General features: G+C 38.7%; 1 protein-coding gene across 3 annotated transcripts in view; it reads left to right on the plus strand.

The window, feature by feature from the left end:
• LOC131436870 (talin-2) overlaps nucleotides 1-17,832 on the plus strand; it is a 179,095-nt gene that overhangs the window by 40,322 nt on the left and 120,941 nt on the right. For 2 of the 3 annotated variants that reach the window (XM_058605827.1, XM_058605828.1), the window contains one exon: nucleotides 3,746-4,000. The gene's annotated coding sequence lies outside the window, so the exon portion shown is untranslated. Of the gene's footprint in view, nucleotides 1-3,745; nucleotides 4,001-15,277; nucleotides 15,601-17,832 lie in introns of those variants that run through there. The other variant, XM_058605829.1, reaches the window with a different exon arrangement.

Below are 17,832 nucleotides of genomic sequence, written 5' to 3' on the forward strand. Positions count from 1 at the left end.
TGCGTTATGTAATATGTTAATTGTTGTGGATATGTTGTAGTAGAAAATCTCTGATTGTTGAAATTTTTCCAATCATACAGTGTGGGGAGAGTATTTTTAAACAACTGATGATTTATTTTAGCGAGAAAAAGGTCCTCCAAAACTTCTTCAAAGATACCTGTCTGAAAATCAGTTGATATCAAATCTAAATTGAACTGGAATGTACGTTACACTGATATTTGACTTACTGGAGTAGCTAAGGAGTGTATCGATAAGTAGTTAGCAACATTGTTTTCGATATATTGTAGAAAAATTACATTTCTATGCATTTCACTGATTACATTGAAGAAAATCCTAGTTTCTGTGAAACGCTCGCACTTTGGACTTGACATTCTTCATTAAATTCTGCATAGTTACTTTTGTGACTTTCTTGGTGGCAGCTGTCCAGTTTTTTTGAACTCCTGCATGTTTTGGGACACTGTACCTTCCTTTCGAAACTGCCGCTTGACAATTGCCCAATACCTTTCAATTGGCCGAAGATCCGGGCAGTTCGGTGGATTGATGTCCTTTTTCACGAATTGTACATTATTTTTTGACAATCACTGAAGAACGGAGTTGGCGTAGTGGGCTGAAGTCAAATCCGGCCAGAAGAGAGGAGGAGCTTTATGCTTTCTGTACAGTGGCAGCATTCTCTTCTTCAAACATTCTTCCTCGTACACCTTGGAGTTAATTGTGCCCTTCGTGAATAAAATCGACGATCGCAAACCACAGGTACAAATTGCTTGCCAGACCAATACCTTCTGTCCAAACTTTTCCATCGCCATCGTGGTGTCAGCGTCGTCCAGGTCCTGGTACACCGGTTTCGTATAATATTGCGGTTTGGGCAGCGCTCGAGAGTCTTCCTTGGCGTAGGTTTCGTCGTCGATCAGGATGCATCCGTCTTTATTCTGTAGAATCCGGTTAAACAGTTTTCGCGCTCTTGTTTTGGCTTGAACTTGCTGCACCAGGGACTTTTTCGGCACCTGCTTGGCCAAATCCCGCGTCGACGCCGATGGGTTTTTCCTGATGTACTCAACCACTTAAGTCCCGGCCGGGCTGGCTGGGACCCGTTTTCCTACCGGATCGGGGCAAATCCTTCATGGAAAGGGTCTTACCGAACTTCTCGATAATATTTTTGATACTGGTGTGGTGCACTTTCACCCGTTTTGCAATTTCGTTGTACGTGACACCACTTTCTGAGCACCAACTGTGCAGAATTTTCTTTTGTGTTTCCAGATCATCATTGAAACGATAAATCGTACCGAAACCAATCGATTGCGCAGCTGTTATTGACATGTGAACAAACATGTCACCGCAGAACACGCTGCAAAAAATTAAGCCATTTCAGAGTAATAACTGTTTGAATGTTGCTAACTACTTATCAATACACTCCTTAATACTACCATTGCTACGGCAAAAAGTCTTTACGAGCAATCCAATGATTGCTAATCATTCCATTTTCAATTTATATTTCAAAAAACTGTACAGAACTATAAAACAAACAGAGAATAACCGATCTCTTCTATCATTCGAATCATTTTACTCTCAGCGTGTTGCCACTCTCGCGTCACTGATGTGCCTGTTCGCCGTACGCTGCATCAATTCAATCATCTTTGAATGACGATCATTTGGGTTCGTGACAGAACTATCTCGTAGCTTTGACGTGTGAATGATGAACACGACTCAGTGCAACTCTGGTTTAAAAACAGTTTACTTCAAAAAGACTTAAAGTTTTAAACTTAAGTTTTATAAAGGGTGATTTTTTAAGAGCTTGAGAACTTTTTTAAACAATAAAACGCATAAAATTTGCAAAATCTCATCGGTTCTTTATTTTAAACGTTAGATTGGTACATGACATTTACTTTTTGAAGATAATTTCATTTAAATGTTGACCGCGGCTGCGTCTTAGGTGGTCCATTCGGAAAGTCCAATTTTGGGCAACTTTTTCGAGCATTTCGGCCGGAATAGCCCGAATTTCTTCGGAAATGTTGTCTTCCAAAGCTGGAATAGTTACTGGCTTATTTCTGTAGACTTTAGACTTGACGTAGCCCCACAAAAAATAGTCTAAAGGCGTCAAATCGCATGATCTTGGTGGCCAACTTACCGGTCCATTTCTTGAGATGAATTGTTCTCCGAAGTTTTCCCTCAAAATGCCCATAGAATCGCGAGCTGTGTGGCATGTAGCGCCATCTTGTTGAAACCACATGTCAACCAAGTTCAGTTCTTCCATTTTTGGCAACAAAAAGTTTGTTAGCATCGAACGATAGCGATCGCCATTCACTGTAACGTTGCGTCCAACAGCATCTTTGAAAAAATACGGTCCAATGATTCCACCAGCGTACAAACCACACCAAACAGTGCATTTTTCGGGATGCATGGGCAGTTCTTGAACGGCTTCTGGTTGCTCTTCACTCCAAATGCGGCAATTTTGCTTATTTACGTAGCCATTCAACCAGAAATGAGCCTCATCGCTGAACAAAATTTGTCGATAAAAAAGCGGATTTTCCGAATGGACCACCTAAGACGCAGCCGCGGTCAACATTTAAATGAAATTATCTTCAAAAAGTAAATGTCATGTACCAATCTAACGTTTAAAATAAAGAACCGATGAGATTTTGCAAATTTTATGCGTTTTATTGTTTAAAAAAGTTCTCAAGCTCTTAAAAAATCACCCTTTACAAAAAAAAGATACTCGCATTTCTTCAACCTAAGGTTAAGTCTAACATAACAACTATGTTTATCTTCTATTGCTATAATTATGAATAATAAATAGCAAACAACAATAGTTGAAGCGAGAGAGAGATAAAATAGCGCCAAATGGGCCACTCCGTCCACCGTTTAAAGTGGATAGATTCTCCAGAAACGGCGACACGATTCTTCAAAGATAAGAAACGAATAAATTTGATTTTGATAAGCAATCGGATATAAACAATCGTTTGCAACAACAACAACACAGCACTTCTATCCGGTTGTTTCTTTTCAAGTAGGAGAACAAAACAGAACAGAACGAAAGGACATAAATATTCACCCACAACAGCAGCGGTAGGGTGGCAACCAGCACGACCAGTAAAAGCAGGCAGCCGAAAATCACATTAAAAGCTCTGCTGGAAAAATAGACCTTGCCATTCCGGGTGGGGGTTCGGTCGTCGGTGGGGTTGGGTTGCTTTGCTGGGTGTCGTTGGATACCGGGAGATGCCGTATATGTTGGCGCCAGCCAGACGGACGCCAGATAGTTGCTACGCCATCCTGGAATCTGTGTCGGATGTGTGTTGCTGTTCGAAGCGCTGCGTCGGCGGTTGGATTACTGGGGGGGCCATCGGAAGGGCATAATACTCTGTTTTTCCATTCCATTCTCCGCATGGGAGAAGTCAGCAGCAGCATTGCGATAGTGCCAGTTTTTTTATTTGTTTGAAGGAAAAACTGCGTAAATGCATTCACTTTGTAGCTTTGGTAGAACTGCTTGACTGTTGGGACTAATCTAACCGTCACGTGGCAATAAGAGCCAAGAGCTTTCCACTGGCGGTTCCAGAATTATTTCCTACTGCGATTTTCTTTACGTAATAAGTAGCAATTTTTTCCGTCTGCATTAAGATATCAAGAATAAGATGTGAACGATAATTTGTAGTGTTCAAGTTTTGTGCATACATTATCTCTCATTCATTCATTCATTACCATTCGATAGAATTCTTCTTTTCTAACCACAAAACTATTTTTCCGTTCATTACAGAAACTCCACGAACCTTCACGTCAAACGTCTTCCTAAGAGAAAGCAACCAATAAGCAAAAAAAAAACAATAGCAAAAACACACAAACACATACAACAACAACAAGAACAAGAACGCGAATACAAAACAATACGAGATCGCACAAAACTCGAAACTTTTCCCAAGCAATAGGAGGCAAACAAAACACACAGTAATAACTGGAAGAAGACGACGCGGCTCCCGATCGGCAGTAGATAAAGTTATTACATTTTCCCAAGGTAAGTGGAATTGTATTTGCCATACTTTTTGGGCAACGAACAACTCGAAGACGACGTCTTTCGTTTCGTTTTCCACGGGTTCCAGCAGCCGGCAGCCAGGAACTGAAGCACCATCTAACCGCCCAACCACTGACTGATAGTTTGATTTTCCTTCAACTTTTCCACCTACATGCTCTTTGCTCACCCTGTCAAGGAACGTCGGATGAGAGAATGTATTTCCCGTGTCTTTTAGGTTTTTTATTTTTTAATTTTTTTTGTGAGGTTCGTCTTTGTGGCGTGCATGACGTCGGTCGTATCTCTACTTATAGCTAGTGGAGCGTGAATTCCTGGGCTCCTGGATCCTAGGGCTCTGGTCGGTCGGTCGGTCGGTGATGTCAGGCGCCACGCGGTCGCGACACACAGCTTCCGAGAGCGGTTTTTCAGAGACGCGCTGCCGCTCTGTAGAATAAACGATGCTACTCCGGTGGCATCCTAGTAGTAGCTGAGGCATCAAGCATCCGTGTATCCCCCGGTGGCTCGGGTCGGTCTAACGGAATGTGCCACTACGGGATGGAGTTGTTTGCGAAGAGTGGTTTCCATGTGGACGAACGTTGCCTCCTAGCCTTCGGAAGAAAGCAACGGCGGGTTAGAAGCGGTGTAAAAATATACACTTTTTGGGCAGGTTATTGAAAATGCGCGCCAGCAGAAATTGTTTCTGGTTCTATGACTTAGATTTCATTGTACCAAAGATTAACCTAATGTATTGAAACTTGATTAATTTCGTACAAAATGTTTCGGAATCACTTATATTATAGCTTTTCTATGACATTTTGTCCCGGATCGATTTTAGCACGGTTCATTTTTGGCAACATAATCGTGACATTTGTAAACCAGATGATGACAAAGCTGGCAGACTTTTCGAGTTGAAAACAATTCCATAATTATATTGATTTAAACTACTTACAAACAATAAATGCTTGAACAACACAACACCCAGGTACCATTCGAATCGGTTCGCCGTGATCAACAAATGCGTGTGTGAGAAATAATTTTACTCATTTTTCTCAGACACTGACATCTGAACCGTTTTCTACAAACTCAGATTCATATGAAATGTCGTATACTCCCGAACAAGGATCCTAAATTTAATTTGGATCCGACTTCTGGTTCCGGAATTACAGGATGATATGTGAAACGAAATTAAAATAATGTAATTCGTAGATGGCTGAACCGATCTAAGATTCAAATGAAAGGTCATAAGATTCTATAAAACATCTTGCTTTTTAGTATGATCCGACTTCCGGTTTAGTATAAAAATAAATCAATCAGGTTTATCGGTTTGGAAAATTTGGATACTCGATAACCAAATAAACTCATTTCAGTTTTAGCGGTATTCGGTATTCATGTAACGATTTCTTAAAAATGTCTACAATGAATTTTAAAAATTTTAAATTAGATGTAAACTACTACTACTCCTTAAGTGAATTCAACTGACTTCGCTCACACCGATTTTCGAATTCCGGTTACGGTTTCGAATCGTTTCACAAAGCTCAATCGTTTTCTTAAAAAAGGCCAGATCGAATTTCATTAACAAAAACTCAAATTAAAAGACTTATAGTTCCATACAAAATTGGGTAATTTTAACTGATTCCGACTTCCGATCAATTATGTTTAATAAACTTAGTGATCATTCTCAAGTATTACCGTCTGTTGAGCTTTCGCTGAGAAGGATCCAATTTTTACTGATAAAAAAATCATTAAACGTCATCAAATCAATCACGAATTTTCCAGTATTTCAGAAACGTTTTCTACCAATTTCAATACGGTTTCAGACAAGGTTCTGGTACACAAACTGCTAATATGGAACTAGTTGAGTGAAATAGATCGTAAGAAGATGGTCGGTGCCTTATTTACTGATCTTAAAAAACTTTTGACACGTTAAACCACACGATTTCATGGGAAAAGCTCGAATGATATGGTATCAGAGGCATTGCCAACAACGTTATTCGTAGTTACTTGACGAATAGGCAACAATTTGTATCCATTGATGGTGAACGTAGCAATCTGGCTCCTATGAAAATTGGTGAACCACAAGGTAGTACTATAGGACCTTTATTATTTCTCTTACACATAAATGATTTAGGCAATTTGAATCTTAACTCCAAGGCTCTTTGTCGATGATACAGCTTTATTTTAAAATGACAATACCTAAAAGGCTTCAAAGTTAGGCTCAAAATTATTTTAATTTATTCATCATATAAATTTATGACCATACGAAGCGTTTTTGGTTATTCTGGTTCCCGAATAGCGGCTCTGGATATACCTTAAATAATGACGAATTCTCATGGAATGTTCAATCAATTATCACTCCGACACTATGGGGTGATGAGTAATTAAAACCTTAAACTGCCACTTAAAACGATGGTTATGATAACTAAAACACCGAAGAAACTTCATGCAAAAAACACATGCGGGTTGATAAATAGTATTGCGTAAATGGTCACCTTTGGCCTTGAGTATAAAACGTACTCTTTTTTCGGCGTTTTCCATCGTATGGCCAATGTATCTGCCGATATGGCGGCTATTTCACGTGGTATGTAGTCTTTGAGTTGAGCTATGGTTATTGGATTATCAGCGTATACTTTGGAATAGTCCCACAAAAAAAAGTCTGGTGACGTCAAATCGGATGAGTCAACCAAAATCATCATCAACAATCGATTGTTAGTCGAACTGTATGACATGTTGCACCGTCCTGTTGAAGCCAGTAGCCATTCAAACCATTTTCACGGACAGAGGGCATCACAAACTCAATTATCATGGCTCGATAACGAGCGCCATTAACAGTTTTCGTTGTTCCATCAACGCCTTGGAGAAAATAGGGGTCAATCACCATATCCGCTGCACAAACATCACATCAAACTATAACTTTTTGTGCGTATAATAGCAGTTCTTCATTTAACTGAGGGTTTTCAGTGGCATTGAACCGAAAATTCTGCTTAATCGGTTTTTCAAACGAAACGCACGTTTCGTTTTCACAATTGAGAAGTTCTGAGAATCTGACCATTTTGTCAAAAGTTATTCGGTTGCCCGAAATGGTCCATCCTGTAATGCTATTTTGGATTTGTTATTCTCATTCCCTTAAAAAAACTAAAATATTAGTTAAAACGGCTGATTTTTTAGCTGAATTTAACCATTAAATATGCTGTCATTTCTTAGCAAAGACACACTCAATTTTCATTCAACTAATGTTTTAGTTGAATCAACCAAATAAAATGTTGTTCTCAACTTATGTGAATGGTTCAATTCAACAGAAGGTATTCATAAACTAGAAAATATTTTCCATTGAAATCAGATTTTCAATTTTAGTATTGATTTTGTCAATACACCCAATTAAAAATGTTGAACGTAACTGAATACAAAAAATACTAAACATTGAATCCAGATTAAAAGCTGAGTGTTGAAGTTCAGTACAACTAATCAGTTGTTACTTTTCCTGCACTACACGGTTAAGCCAACGATCGCAAAGCAACTAAAATATTAGTTGTTTTTTTCTGAATTTAATCGGTGAAAATTTGATACAACTAATCGATTGTTGTTTTAACTAAACCGTCATTTTTTATTTATCATGCTGGCAGTTCAGCCATGACACCCAGCAGAGACACGCATCACAAACGAATAATGAAACGTTGCAGTTGAGCAATGACATACATCCTAAGCAGAAAATGAATCGTTTCAATAAGGTGTCATTCGTGCAACTGATCAATGACACAATCCCAGCAAAGTTACCTGAATGCATGAAAGCAAAAGTCTCAGTTGTTTCCATCAATTAATCAGTAATTTGAGCTTAAGATGCCTTAAGATTAATATTTCTACTGCTAGGGGGGCAGCTAATCGTTTACCGCTTGAAGTTTGCCTAAGTAGCTGCTTATAGCTTTATCACTAAACTCATAGATGATATAGAAATGCAACAAAAGGTTAAAATTCCCAAGAAGGAATTCACCAGCAAAATGTTCACAGGACATTAAGAATTTTTTCCTCCACTTGCAGAATGGCTCGCTGGAAGAGCCTTTTTAATTCCATTATCAAGAATGTTGCTGATAAGCCTTATGCACGTTCAAGAAAATAAAAATAGTACCACTTCACTTTAACAGCAAAATTTTAAGCGTTAAGCGTTTTTAATTGTATTGACATAAACTGTCCGAAAAATGATTACTCGCAGATGAGATTAAAACATTTATACTGTAGGAATATCTATTCTATACATGGAAACTTGTTTTAATATTCTTCTGCATACTTTCACTTCCATGAAACGGCCACTACGTAACTGACATAAATGACGTTCATTTTTCATTGAAAATTTTCAATTTGAAACGTTTCTGGTGAAATGAAGAGGATTTTTGTTCTGCGCTTTGCTGTCTTCGTTCACCGCCAAGTGACAGCATTTGAATACAGTAATTTTGTTTACCTGGATGGTTATGACAAAATCAACAGATATGTTAGTTGAATCAACAACATTTTATTTGAAACCAGCAGGACGTGAAACAACATTGGAAATTGGACCTGAATAAAAACAAGCAGTTTTTATGAGTTCTTAAGTCTTTGCAATTAAATCTTAGAAGGAGAAAATCGAAAACATGCCATATCCGCAAAATAAAATGATAAATAATTTCACACACACTTTTGCTGATCTCGACGAACTAATTCGAATGGTGTATGGGTGAAGAAGTTATGCTCGTTCAGCAACTATTGCTGTAAGCAGTTTAAAGCAATATAAATATGAAATTATTGTGAACTCGAAAACACTGCCATTTTTCTAATATATATGTCATATTCGAACGATTATGTTGCCAAAAACCAACCGTCTCAAAATCGAAACGAGGCAAAACGTCATGAAAAAGGATGCTCAGAATTAATTCCATACAACACGATTGAAAACCGTGTTTGATACTATGTTCACACAACGAGTTAAAACTAGTTTTAACTACGATTTCATGTTTTAAGTTAAATAACATGTTTTACTTTTGCGTTATTTCATATTCAGAAACGTCACAGTGAAACATGTTTTCCCTAAATAATATGATATAATTGTTACTCAAGCACAACCCTGCTAGCATTTTATGTCACTTTTCGACTATGTCAATCAACAAGCTGTTCAACAACAGCAGTTTTTCATCAAAGTAGCCATTTAATCATAATTAAACAAAACTGGGAATTGGTACAACCATTTATTTGTATTAAGGTATGACTTACTTGTTGCTCAAAAATATTTATTTCGCTTGAATGGCTAACCTTTTGAAGCAAAAAACCTTCGAAACATTGACAATTAGCGTGAAACGGTAACATCATTCAGATCTAGGAGAAGCACCTGTTTTTTCTCATTTTCCGGATGTTACAAACGTACTTTTTCTTTTACACCTCCGATCACGAATTAAACACTAGTACAAAATATATACTTGTAGCACTGAATAGTTGAATAAAAATGAACATTTTTAATTTTCCGTCATTTTCGACTATTGTCAATTGACAAGCTTGCGTCGAATACATTTTTTAATCAAAGTAGCCATGTAATCATCATAGAAGAAATTATTCAAATCTTTTTGCCTTTCTCATATAGAAAGGTTATGCAATCACTTGAAAAACCGACTAGTGAAAATTGGCCCGGAGGGCCAAGTGTCATATACCATTCGACTCAGTTCATCGAACTGAGCAATGTCTGGGTGTGTGTATGTATGTGTGTGTGTGTATGTGTCAAATAATCTCACTAGGTTTTCTCGGAGATGGCTGAACCGATTTTGACAAACTAGAATTCAAATGAAAGGTCTCGTGGTCCCATACGAAATTCCTGAATTTCATCCAGATCCGACTTCCGGTTCCGGAATTATAGGGTAAAGTATGTTCGATATTGTACACCGTCACTTAAATCGGCGAAACAAAAAACTTAAAAAATTTTCTAAACTGATCTCAAAACTACACAAACCGATAGTCATTATCAGTAGGCAACTAAACAAACCAATTCAAGCTATCCTGGTTTCCGTTATCCGGTTCCGGAAGTACCGGAAATAGTGGTCATATATACCAAAATGGATCTCACTCACTTTTCTCAGCGATGGTTTGACCGATTTCCACAAACTTAGATTCAAATGAAAGGTCTCCCGGTCCCACAAGGAATTCCTGAATTTCTTCCGGATCCGACTTCCGGTTCCGGAATTATAGGGTAAAGTGTGTTCAATATTGTACACCGTCACTTAAACCGGCAAAGCAAAAAACGTGAAAATTTTTCTAAACTGGTCTCAAAACTACACAAATCGATAGTCATTATCAGTAGGCAACTAAACAAACCGATTCCGGCTATCCTGGTTCCCAGTATCCGGTTCCGGAAGTACCAGAAATAGTGGTCATATATACCAAAATGGATCTCACTCACTTTTCTCAGCGATGGTTTGACCGATTTCCACAAACTTAGATTCAAATGAAAGGTCTTCCGGTCCCATAAGGAATTCCTGATTTTCATCTGGATCCGACTTCCGGTTCCGGAATTATAGGGTAAAGTGTGTTCAATATTGTACACCGTCACTTAAACCGGCGAAACAAAAAACGTGAAAATTTTTCTAAACTGGTCTCAAAACTACCCAAATCGATAGTCATTATCAGTAGACAACTAAACGAACCGATTCCGGCTATCCTGGCTCCCAGTTTCCGGTTCCGGAAGTACCAGAAATAGTGGTCATATATACCAAAATGGATCTCACTCACTTTTCTCAGCGGTGGTTTGACCGATTTCCACAAACTTAGATTCAATTGAAAGGTCTCTTGGTCCCATACGGAATTCCTGAATTTCATCCGGATCCGACTTCCGAATCCGGAGTTATAGGGTGCGTACTAGAAGAGTTTGTTTGTCATGTTAGTTGGTGGCCGTACGAACCGACTTCGATTATACCGGTTCTCAGGTTGCGGTGCCGGAAGTGCATATAATAGTAAACCCATTTCGTTCTCTTAAGGATGGCTTACGCAATCAAAGCACTGTTATATTCTGTATGTTATGCATAAACAATCACTTGGTTTCTTTCAAAAATCGAAGAGAAACTTTTGAATAGAATACCACAATATTATATGTGCATGAGAAAGGCATCATTACACCACTAGGTGGATTAAAACAGGTTTTTTTTTGTTAAGTGCATGATAAATGCATGCAATGTACTCATTTTCTAGGACGTTTTTGTTTTTAAACATGTGAAGGCAGTGGCAACTGGCACATTGACACCACTTTTGTCTTTTTTTGAGAGCTCGTTGGATGAAGGGTTCGTTCTGTAAGCAAAAATCATACACATTATTGAATTAAATGTTCGACACATGTTATTTATTATTTTATAATGTGTGTTTTGGCTGTTTTATATTACGACAATTTCTGACACAAATTTGGGGTCACTTTTTGACACGGATTGATTAGGGTAGTTAATCAAAACATGTTTCAGCGCTCATGTCACATAATCGAACACACTTCTCAAACCAAATGGATCGCCAATAATTCATTTGAACTTGATCATCGATCACTTCTTGGAATAATTGGTTCATAAACATCCGAGAAAAAAAGATAAGTAAAATTTTGTCAACATACTGGCATCTGTAAAAGAACTACTGAATATCGGCAAATCCTATGTAAAAATTACTAACTAAGAAATGTCATTTTCAGCCAAAATCAGTAAAAGTTTCACAAATTTTTAGTAAACCAATTTAAAAATAATGAATAATCACTATATATTCAGAAGATATACAGATCAGTTAAATTACATCATTTTCGGAAGTGATGATGAGAAAATTTCGGTATTCATAGAGAAAACATAGTGGTGCAAATTTATTACTGTGCGAAAAATAGATAATACTGATTTTTGACGGTGAGTTTTCTTTGGATGAATATATTCAAAAAGCCTTGTACAGCTTTTTATTTCACCTTTAATAATATGATTGATGATATCACATTCTACAGAAATTGCAACGCTAACGATAGCAATCGAGAGTTATTATCTTTGGAGAGTATGCGTATTTTCATACATTTTTCCAAAAAACTACTACTGATTACTGAATGTTCAGCTGTTTGAAAGTCAGTAAAGCTTCACCGACATCCGTAAAAATACTAAGAGAGCTTCTTACACCATCAAACCTAGTCAAAGCAAACAACCCGGGTCGAAGTGATTTGCAAACCAATAACAAATTGTATTATAAAAACCAAACATTTCAATGGTAGAAATTAACATGATTTAGTTTGAAATAAGAGTTGAAATAACATAAATCATAACGAAGCCTGCAAGCAAGAATAGCAACAAAATATAAAACTCTGTCATTGTAATATCAAACCAAGAACAAAATATTTATAGAAGACGATTTTCAGTTACTTTATATTCTGGCGTTCAGAATAAAGTAAGGAGTGCATCGAAAATAAGCTATCCACATACATCTGTGTTGTACGCATGCATTTGTGATGGTTTTTAATGATCAGATCACAGCATGCTGTGCGTTTGGCTTTCGTTTGTTTACTTGTTTGTGCGGTTGCATGCACCTATGTGGTATTGTCCGTTTACTAAATAAAAAAATATCTAATGCGGCTTCGCCACATCGATTTGATTCGTGTGTTGTCCGACCTCGCTACCGCTCGTTCGGACCTAACTAAAGCAAAGAAACCTAGCTTTGAGTAGACCGGGCAAACGAGGCGGTTACAGGTTTGTATGCAAGAGGCCGCCGCTTCCGACGGCGGGTCGGCTTTCGGCGAAACGACTTTCGGCGAAACGACTTTCGGCGAAACGACTTTCGGCGAAACGACTTTCGGCGAAATGTCTTTCGGCGCAATGACCCGCTCCCGATTCATTCAAAAGTGGTAGATCCAGGATAAAATAAAATTTTGTTTATTTGAACTTTGTTCCTCAAATTCTCAATGCCATCAATGCGTTTTTCACGCTCAGCCAAGTATGGGTGAGAAGTTAACATTGCCTGTGGTATTAACTTCTCTACATCCTCTACATTTTCAATAAATTTACAGTGGAACCGTTTTCTGAAATGAATACAAATATAAGTTCTACTGTTATATTACGCAATTCGAACGATTCCAGTAGTGCAGACAGCTCAAAATCATCAACTGTTTCGGAACTTGTTACTTCCTCGAACGCGTTCGTTTTTATTATTCTTGGCGATTTAATGACAATATTTTGGAATCAAAATTCTCTAGAACTTGATTCAAGAACGAGATATTTTATACATCATCCATAAATTTGATGCTAAGACTCAGTATATTTGAATTCAAGTTGAAATTGTTTACAAATTACCTTGGACATAATTTAAAATTTGAATCTATACGACGATGTAATTCAATAAGATATTTTAATAAAAAAAATTATTTTAAATCCATATATTAATATATTTAAATCTAATATACATTATTACACTAAATTTAGTTCAAAGAGAGTTTCTTATGATGCAAATACAGCTCTATTTGATTCTAACAAATGTTTAGAACTGACTTAAAAACTCAATATATTAGAATCCAATGTGTTCTGTTTCCATGCGTGTATGTAATGGAATTTAAGACACAGTATTGAATGTTCTTCCACGTAAATTCGCGTAAGCTGCGACGCTACATTTATGTGCATCTAAAAAAAAGTAAAATCACAGGGTTTTTTTTCGAAGTGTGTGAGTTGAGAAATTGTTGGAAAAATAATAGTTTGAAGAGAAAGCAAACTGTCATTTGCACTTGGGACCTTTTCTAATGTTCAGCGAGATTTAAGTGTCAAATCGTGTGATATCGAGTCATCCCCGCATACGCATGGCTGCCAGACGGCTGACTAAACGCTGCCAGCTGGAAAAATATAGCTGGCAGACATTCTGGTGACCGACTGCCTCACCGCTGGCAGTTATACAACTCAAACGATACAACCGTATCCACCAGGATTTTTCCACATTGAAATCTTTGACATTTTCAGCGAAGGTGAGAAGATAAAAACGCTCGGCTAACTTAGATACAGGCGACATTGTTTTGTCAAATATGATTTGACAACCGTCACTGAATCAATTTTGGTAGCCGTCTGGTGGCCATGGCTGCCCAGGTAGCCAAAACGCTATGCGGGTCACTTCGAAAAATACGGCATGCTTTGATTTGCGTCATGTGTAAGTGTCAATTTTTTCACGAGTGCAGCACATTTCACGTGTTTAGCACAGCAACAAAAAATATCGTTTTCAGGTTAAAACAGTTCAGCAGTTTTCAGCAGGTATTGGAGGTTGATAATTTCGTACCGGATGGAAAACAAAAGTGCGTTCTCGCTGAGACCCCGGCCGGTTGGGAGGCATGACAACCATATCAATCGTTGTGTTTTGTGGCTACAAAAGTGAGAACAAACATCGCTCCGTACCCTGCTACCGAGGCTCTGATGAATTGAAAGATCGTGGCCAGGAGGAGCCACCAAGCAAGAGGGGATACAAAAATGCATTATCATATTTTGACTATAAGGCGACTGCTGAAAAGCGAACCGAAATTGATGCTTCCAGCACGGCAGGCGGAAAAAAAATATCCACCAACACCACCCACGAGGGGTTTCCTGGATGACAATCCGGAGACGGGTGGTTTCGGTGGGGTGTGGGATGAGTCTACGCGTGTGTGAGTGGCTAATGGGATTTTCCTTCTTTTTTTTTCACCGCCGTCAGCAAAAACGGAAACTGTTTCTCTGTGTTGGTGAGTGAGTGCTTTCACCCCAATTTTTCCACAGTCGGATACCGAACCTGAAGGGTCGATTAGGGGAATGACGAATCCGTTTGTGTATGTAACGGCATTACACACATCGGTCGGTCGGTCGATCTGGCAAAGGAGGATGCGAGTGTGGGACAGAGATATCCCGTGGAAAATGTGCTTCCCTACTGAAGGGTGACTAGTTAGATCGGCTTTTGTGTATGTGTCTGAGTAGGATGCAACTGGATGTATCGACTGCCGACTGTGTTGGTGTCGCTGGCCCGGTATCATATTTGACTCGTTCAGATAAGAGATGAAGTTTAGATTACTTTCTAAATCTGGACTCACATGACATTTGATCGGAGGCTCGCAGGAGGGAGTCCAGTGTTGTGCGTTTGTGTTGGTGAGCGTGCTACAGCCGGTGGTGTTGGTACCGAATGGGAATGTAATGCAAACGTGAATTGGAACCTTAAAAGTGCGTCTGTATTTTCGTAACAGTCAAGTAAATAGACGATAGATAGGAAGGAACACATTCGGGAAAAGAATCGGAAAAACGTGAGCCCTTCGTCAGCATCCCTAGACTACCGTCATTCTAGGCCTAACCGTTGTCCCGAGAGGACATTCTAATTTATCCCTGGATTCCCATTCAGGGTTTCGTTCGGAGGGTCGCTCTTCGAGCCAAGTTCAACTAAGTTCAGTGAATCAGTTTTGAGGCTGCCAAGTGCCAGACAGTGTGCGGTTAGTGCAAGGAAAGGTCAAACGTTGTAAATTTAACCAAAAGTGCCCAGTCGTTTTCACTTTTTAGTTGCAAGTTGCTAAAAGCAAATGACAGTTCAAGTTTTCACGATGCCTAGAGTAAAGCCCTCAAGTGTACTTAATGTTAAATTCCTCTTCATAGTTTACTGTTATACAAGTGAGTGATTTTCCGGTGATTCTTCTTTAGTTTTTTTTTTCTCTTTTCTTCTGTACTCCATTCCGTCAGGCCTACCTACCTCTGCGGGAGAAGTGGCCATCCATTTTCCATTCATCGCCTACAAAAGGGACAAGTTAAAAACGGTTCAAATTAAGATTCATCCATGTGGAAATTGATTGTTCTCGGGATTTTATTTCAAGCACCCAGGTCCTTCAGTTTCAGTCGCTTGATGTCAATTGTTCGTGTACTCCGGGTTCGGATGGGAAAATTGCTTTCGTGGGTTTGCTGGTTTTTTTTTGCTGGCCACTGTAACGTGGAAAAAGTTGCTCCCCAAGATAAATGATACCATCGAGAGCGATGGGGGGGGGCGCGAAAACTTTGTACCCACATTACCGAAAACCCATTTTTGGAGCATGTAGCGGAAACTTTGCTTCCACGCAGCAAGTGGCGATTTTTTTTGTATTTAGCCTTCCGTTAGTAAATCATACATCTCTCTTCTAGTGTGGGGGGGAGGGTGATGACGGTGATGGTGGTTAATTTCTGGACTCATCCACCCGATCCATCCGATGTGAGTGAGTGCATGGACAAAGAGAAATAAAATGCTTCAAAACTAATTTACAAAATTTATTAAAACTTTACGTACTTTTCGGTGCGGTTCCATTTCTTGGACGGGGTAAAAATTGGGTTCGAGTAGAGCCGAAACAAACAGTGACGATTCTCCGAAGCTTGAGCGAAACTGTATTGGGGATGAAACTGTCTTTGTGTGTTGGTACGAGAGCAATCCAGAGAATGTGCCGACCGACCGATGGTTTGTGAATCGTTGACATTTTTCTAGAGAGTAAATATTCGTTGTGTGTTAAATCTGGTTTGACTAGGAAACAAAAACGGGGTTTCCCAGTGTCTTTGTAACAAGAGCTGATTGCTTAAAACTAATATGAAAATTTAATCCAATACTTACAATCCGTGTAAAATATTTGAGAAAGTCTATGAGCCCAAAACTGCTGGACAACAAAAAGTGTTTAAGACTGTATCTTTTGTAGAAACCTTCCTGAAAAAAAACCATTATGAACTCTGTGCGGTTACTAACGTACTTCCCTTTTGATTCTAGTGATTGTCGTTCCATGTCAATACGGTCTAATTGGCTCACTCTCGTTCATGCTTCACTCAAATGTGCAATTTTGCTCGATTTACTAAAGGAATTCAAACTAAACTTTTCGCTAACAACATTCTACAGAGTTTAGAATTGTTTTTTCCTTTTTTGAACACACTCAGCACTTGATAATCGTTTTCCTTTCACACTCTGATCAATGAAGAATTGATTGATTATAGACTGGCCCAGAAAGTATGGACGCACTATGATTTTGCTGTAAATAATTTACAAGATATTCAAATTTTATTCGATATACTGGTAATATTAGACTACAACAGAATATTATTCTCAACATTTGCTACTTAGCCATTGTAGACTAGCTGGCGCACCTTCTTGCGAACGTTCCTCATTAAATTCCGTACAGACTTCTTGGCGACAAGTTTTGACACTTTTTTCCAATCTTTTTCGAACTGTTAAATGATTTCGGCTGTCGAGACATGTTTCCTAAGATGTGCCTTCGTTAATGCCCAAAATTCTTCAATGGGTCGAAGTTGTGGGCAATTTGGTGGATTCATGTCTTTTGGGACGAAAGTGACATTTTTGGTAGTATACCATTCTACCGTTGATTTCGAGTAGTGGCAAGAAGCAAGATCTGGCCAGAAGACAACAGGATCCTTGTGGCTTCGAGTCATGGGTAGAAGTCGTTTTTGTAAACATTCCTTGATGTTTATTTCGCTGTTCATTGAAGCAATGTTGATGAAGGGTTTCGAAATCTTACCGCAACTACAAATTGCTTGCCAGACCCAGAGCTTTATTACCAAATTTTTCGACTTCAATCGATGTCTCGGACTGGTTTAACACTTGCCCTTCTCGCACCGTATAATATTGTGGTCTCGGCAAGGATTTGTAATCAAGTTTCACGTAGGTTTCGGCGTCCATGATTATGCAGTTCAAATTTCCAGCAAGAATCGCATTGTACATCTTTCGAACCCTCGGCCTGATCGATGCTTCTTGTTTCGGACTACGTTTTGGTTGTTTCTGCTTCTTATAGGTTCGAAGATTCAAACGTTCTTTAGCACGAAGAACATTTGACTTCGAAGTGCCCACTTTTTTGGCCACATCCCGAACTGAAACCTCCTTCT

The sequence above is a fragment of the Malaya genurostris genome, chromosome 3 (assembly GCF_030247185.1).
Source record: "Malaya genurostris strain Urasoe2022 chromosome 3, Malgen_1.1, whole genome shotgun sequence".
NCBI lineage: Eukaryota > Metazoa > Arthropoda > Insecta > Diptera > Culicidae > Malaya > Malaya genurostris.